General features: G+C 48.2%; 1 long non-coding RNA gene across 1 annotated transcript in view; it reads left to right on the top strand.

Annotated features, from left to right (window-relative positions):
- Positions 1 to 5,424, top strand: part of LOC122922520 — a 33,463-nt gene extending 28,039 nt beyond the window's left edge. Inside the window, exon 3 of the long non-coding RNA XR_006387139.1 lies at positions 5,374 to 5,424. This is a non-coding gene — a long non-coding RNA (uncharacterized LOC122922520). The remainder of the gene's footprint in view (positions 1 to 5,373) is intronic.
- The last annotated feature ends 349 nt before the right edge of the window (positions 5,425 to 5,773 follow it).

The raw sequence follows: 5,773 nt of genomic DNA, 5'->3' as shown, positions 1-5,773 counted from the left end.
GATTATCTGTTTTCTGCAGCATAGTATTAGGGGCACAGTATTGGGGGCACTATCTGGGTGGTATCAGTATTATCAGGGGGATTATCTGTTTCTGCAGCATAGTATTGGGGAGCACAGTATGGGGCACTATCTGGGTGGTATCAGTATTATCAGGGATTATCTGTTTCTGCAGCACAGTATGGGGAGCACAGGGCACAGTATTGGGGGCACTATCTGGGTGTTACTAGTATTTCAGGGAGATTATCTGTTTCTGCAGCATAGTATTGGGGAGACACAGTATGGGGGCACTATCTGGGTGTTATAGTATTATCAGGGGGATTATCTGTTCTGCAGCATAGTATTGGGAGACAGCGGGCACAGTATTGGGGGCACTATCTGGGTGGTATCAGTATTATCAGGGAGATTATCTGTTTCTGCAGCATAGTATTGGGGAGCACAGTATTGGGGGCACTATCTGGGTGGTATCAGTATTATCAGGGGGATTATCGTTTCTGCAGCATAGTATTGGGGAGCACAGTATTGGGGGCACTATCTGTGTGGTATCAGTATTATCAGGGGGATTATCTGTTTCTGCAGCATAGTATTGGGGAGCAGAGCGGGCTCAGTATTGGGGGCACTATCTGGGTGTTACTAGTATTATCAGGGGGATTATCTGTTTCTGCAGCATAGTATTGGGGAGCACAGCGGGCACTATCTGGGTGGTATCAGTATTATCAGGGGGATTATCTGTTTCTGCAGCATAGTATTGGGGAGCACAGTATTGGGGCACTATCTGGGTGGTATCAGTATTATCAGTGGGTTTACCTTTTTCTGCAGCATAGTATTGGGGAGCACAGTATTGGGGGCACTATCTGGGTGGTATCAGTATTATCAGGGGGTTTACCTGTTTCTGCAGCATAGTATTGGGGAGCACAGTATTGGGGGCACTATCTGGGTGGTATCAGTATTATCAGGGGGTTTACCTGTTTCTGCAGCATAGTATTGGGGAGCGCAGTATTGGGGGCACTATCTGGGTGGTATCAGTATTATCAGGGGGATTATCTGTTTCTGCAGCATAGTATTGGGGAGCACAGTATTGGGGGCACTATCTGGGTGTTACTAGTATTATCAGGGGGATTATCTGTTTCTGCAGCATAGTATTGGGGAGCACAGTATTGGGGGCACTGTCTGGGTGGTACCAGTATTATCAGGGGGTTTACCTGTTTCTGCAGCATAGTATTGGGGAGCACAGTATTGGGGGCACTATCTGGGTGGTATCAGTATTATCAGGGGGTTTACCTGTTTCTGCAGCATAGTATTGGGGAGCACAGCGGGCACAGTATTGGGGGCACTATCTGGGTGTTACTAGTATTATCAGGGAGATTATCTGTTTCTGCAGCATAGTATTGGGGAGCACAGTATTGGGGGCACTATCTGGGTGGTATCAGTATTATCAGGGGGATTATCTGTTTCTGCAGCATAGTATTGGGGAGCACAGCGGGCGCAGTATTGGGGGCACTATCTGGGTGGTATCAGTATTATCAGGGATATTATCTGTTTCTGCAGCATAGTATTGGGGAGCACAGTATTGGGGGCACTATCTGTGTGGTATCAGTATTATCAGGGGGATTATCTGTTTCTGCAGCATAGTATTGGGGAGCACAGCGGGCGCAGTATTGGGGGCACTATCTGGGTGGTATCAGTATTATCAGGGGGTTTACCTGTTTCTGCAGCATAGTATTGGGGAGCACAGTATTGGGGGCACTATCTGTGTGGTATCAGTATTATCAGGGGGTTTACCTGTTTCTGCACCATAGTATTGGGGAGCACAGTGGGCACAGTATTGGGGGCACTATCTGGGTGTTACTAGTATTATCAGGGGGTTTACCTGTTTCTGCAGCATAGTATTGGGGAGCACAGCGGGCACAGTATTGGGGGCACTATCTGGGTGGTATCAGTATTATCAGGGGGATTATCTGTTTCTGCAGTATAGTATTGGGGAGCACAGTATTGGGGACACTATCTGGGTGTTACTAGTATTATCAGGGGGATTATCTGTTTCTGCAGCACAGTATTGGGGAGCACAGCAGGCACAGTATTGGGGGCACTATCTGGGTGGTATCAGTATTTTTTCAGGGGGATTATCTGTTTCTGCAGCATAGTATTGGGGAGCGCAGTATTGGGGGCACTATCTGGGTGGTATCAGTATTATCAGGGGGATTACCTGTTTCTGCAGCATAGTATTGGGGTTAGGGTTAGGGTTAGGGTGGTATCAGTATTATCAGGGGGATTACCTGTTTCTGCAGCACAGTATTGGGGAGCACAGCGGGCACAGTATTGGGGGCACTATCTGGGTGGTATCAGTATTATCAGGGGGATTACCTGTTTCTGCAGCATAGTATTGGGGAGCACAGTATTGGGGACACTATCTGGGTGGTATCAGTATTATCAGGGGGTTTACCTGTTTCTGCAGCATAGTATTGGGGAGCACAGTATTGGGGACACTATCTGGGTGTTACTAGTATTATCAGGGGGATTACCTGTTTCTGCAGCACAGTATTGGGGAGCACAGCGGGCACAGTATTGGGGGCACTATCTGGGTGTTACTAGTATTATCAGGGGGATTATCTGTTTCTGCAGCACAGTATTGGGGAGCACAGCGGGCACAGTATTGGGGGCACTATCTGGGTGTTACTAGTATTATCAGGGGGATTACCTGTTTCTGCAGCACAGTATTGGGGAGCACAGCGGGCACAGTATTGGGGGCACTATCTGGGTGTTACTAGTATTATCAGGGGGATTACCTGTTTCTGCAGCACAGTATTGGGGAGCACAGCGGGCACAGTATTGGGGGCACTATCTGGGTGTTACTAGTATTATCAGGGGGATTATCTGTTTCTGCAGCATAGTATTGGGGAGCACAGTATTGGGGGCACTATCTGGGTGGTATCAGTATTATCAGGGAGATTATCTGTTTCTGCAGCATAGTATTGGGGAGCACAGTATTAGGGGCACTATCTGGGTGTTACTAGTATTATCAGGGAGATTATCTGTTTCTGCAGCATAGTATTGGGGAGCACAGTATTGGGGGCACTATCTGTGTGGTATCAGTATTATCAGGGAGATTATCTGTTTCTGCAGCATAGTATTGGGGAGCACAGCGGGCACAGTATTGGGGGCAGTATCTGGGTGGTATCAGTATTATCAGGGGGATTATCTGTTTCTGCAGCATAGTATTGGGGAGCACAGTGGGCTCAGTATTGGGGGCACTATCAGTGTGGTATCAGTATTATCAGGGAGATTACCTGTTTCTGCAGCATAGTATTGGGGAGCACAGTATTGGGGGGCACTATCTGGGTGGTATCAGTATTATCAGGGGGATTATCTGTTTCTGCAGCATAGTATTGGGGAGCACAGCGGGCACAGTATTGGGGGCACTATCTGGGTGGTATCAGTATTTTTTCAGGGGGATTATCTGTTTCTGCAGCATAGTATTGGGGAGCGCAGTATTGGGGGCACTATCTGGGTGGTATCAGTATTATCAGGGGGATTACCTGTTTCTGCAGCATAGTATTGGGGTTAGGGTTAGGGTTAGGGTGGTATCAGTATTATCAGGGGGATTACCTGTTTCTGCAGCACAGTATTGGGGAGCACAGCGGGCACAGTATTGGGGGCACTATCTGGGTGGTATCAGTATTATCAGGGGGATTACCTGTTTCTGCAGCATAGTATTGGGGAGCACAGTATTGGGGACACTATCTGGGTGGTATCAGTATTATCAGGGGGTTTACCTGTTTCTGCAGCATAGTATTGGGGAGCACAGTATTGGGGACACTATCTGGGTGTTACTAGTATTATCAGGGGGATTACCTGTTTCTGCAGCACAGTATTGGGGAGCACAGCGGGCACAGTATTGGGGGCACTATCTGGGTGTTACTAGTATTATCAGGGGGATTATCTGTTTCTGCAGCACAGTATTGGGGAGCACAGCGGGCACAGTATTGGGGGCACTATCTGGGTGTTACTAGTATTATCAGGGGGATTACCTGTTTCTGCAGCACAGTATTGGGGAGCACAGCGGGCACAGTATTGGGGGCACTATCTGGGTGTTACTAGTATTATCAGGGGGATTACCTGTTTCTGCAGCACAGTATTGGGGAGCACAGTATTGGGGGCACTATCTGGGTGGTATCAGTATTATCAGGGGGATTATCTGTTTCTGCAGCATAGTATTGGGGAGCACAGTATTGGGGGCACTATCTGGGTGTTACTAGTATTATCAGGGGGATTATCTGTTTCTGCAGCATAGTATTGGGGAGCACAGTATTGGGGGCACTATCTGGGTGGTATCAGTATTATCAGGGAGATTATCTGTTTCTGCAGCATAGTATTGGGGAGCACAGTATTGGGGGCACTATCTGGGTGTTACTAGTATTATCAGGGGGATTACCTGTTTCTGCAGCATAGTATTGGGGGCACTATCTGTGTGGTATCAGTATTATCAGGGAGATTATCTGTTTCTGCAGCATAGTATTGGGGAGCACAGCGGGCGCAGTATTGGGGGCACTATCTGGGTGGTATCAGTATTATCAGGGGGATTATCTGTTTCTGCAGCATAGTATTGGGGAGCACAGTGGGCTCAGTATTGGGGGCACTATCAGTGTGGTATCAGTATTATCAGGGAGATTACCTGTTTCTGCAGCATAGTATTGGGGAGCACAGTATTGGGGGGCACTATCTGGGTGGTATCAGTATTATCAGGGGGATTATCTGTTTCTGCAGCATAGTATTGGGGAGCACAGCGGGCACAGTATTGGGGGCACTATCTGGGTGGTATCAGTATTATCAGGGGGATTATCTGTTTCTGCAGCATAGTATTGGGGAGCACAGTATTGGGGGGCACTATCTGGGTGGTATCAGTATTATCAGGGGGTTTACCTGTTTCTGCAGCATAGTATTGGGGAGCACAGTGGGCACAGTATTGGGGGCACTATCTGGGTGGTATCAGTATTATCAGGGGGATTATCTGTTTCTGCAGCATAGTATTGGGGAGCACAGTATTGGGGGCATTATCTGGGTGTTACTAGTATTATCAGGGGGTTTACCTGTTTCTGCAGCATAGTATTGGGGAGCACAGCGGGCACAGTATTGGGGGCACTATCTGGGTGTTACTAGTATTATCAGGGAGATTACCTGTTTCTGCAGCATAGTATTGGGGAGCACAGTATTGGGGGCACTATCTGGGTGGTATCAGTATTATCAGGGGGATTACCTGTTTCTGCAGCATAGTATTGGGGAGCACAGCGGGCACAGTATTGGGGATGCCAGGGTGTTGAGAAGGTGGGAGGATGATGGAAAAGTAGGAAACTAAGAAGTCTTTTTGTCAAACTGCAGAGATGGCTGAAAGAAATCATCATGGCGGTCTGGTCTGAATGGAGAAGATGAGGAAAGAGAAAGTCTACATCAGAGGAGACCTCACTGGATGTAGGAGGTAGGTGGTGCTGTATTATCCTGTATGTTTGGTAGCACTGTATACAATGTTAGGAGGGAAGAGGTTAGGTCAAGAATTTGGCATGGGGAGGGAGCGCCATCTCGATTGGAGGCCATGTGCTTCCCTGGCCACAAACCACTGAGGGAAGGGAGGCCCAAGCTGAACTCTTGCACCAGGGCCCATCAGCTTTTAGTGGCGCCCCGGGGTGGAAGGGGCAGTCAGTTCTAGGTATGCCACTGGCAGTGCCCCTTGTCTTTTCAGGGGATTTTACATGGAACAGCTCGTCTCCATATTGTTTGTACA

The sequence above is a fragment of the Bufo gargarizans genome, unplaced genomic scaffold, assembly GCF_014858855.1.
Source record: "Bufo gargarizans isolate SCDJY-AF-19 unplaced genomic scaffold, ASM1485885v1 fragScaff_scaffold_423_pilon, whole genome shotgun sequence".
In the NCBI taxonomy this organism is placed as follows: domain Eukaryota; kingdom Metazoa; phylum Chordata; class Amphibia; order Anura; family Bufonidae; genus Bufo; species Bufo gargarizans.
Note: the sequence above shows the minus strand (reverse complement) of the source record. Positions and strands in the feature narration are given on the sequence as shown.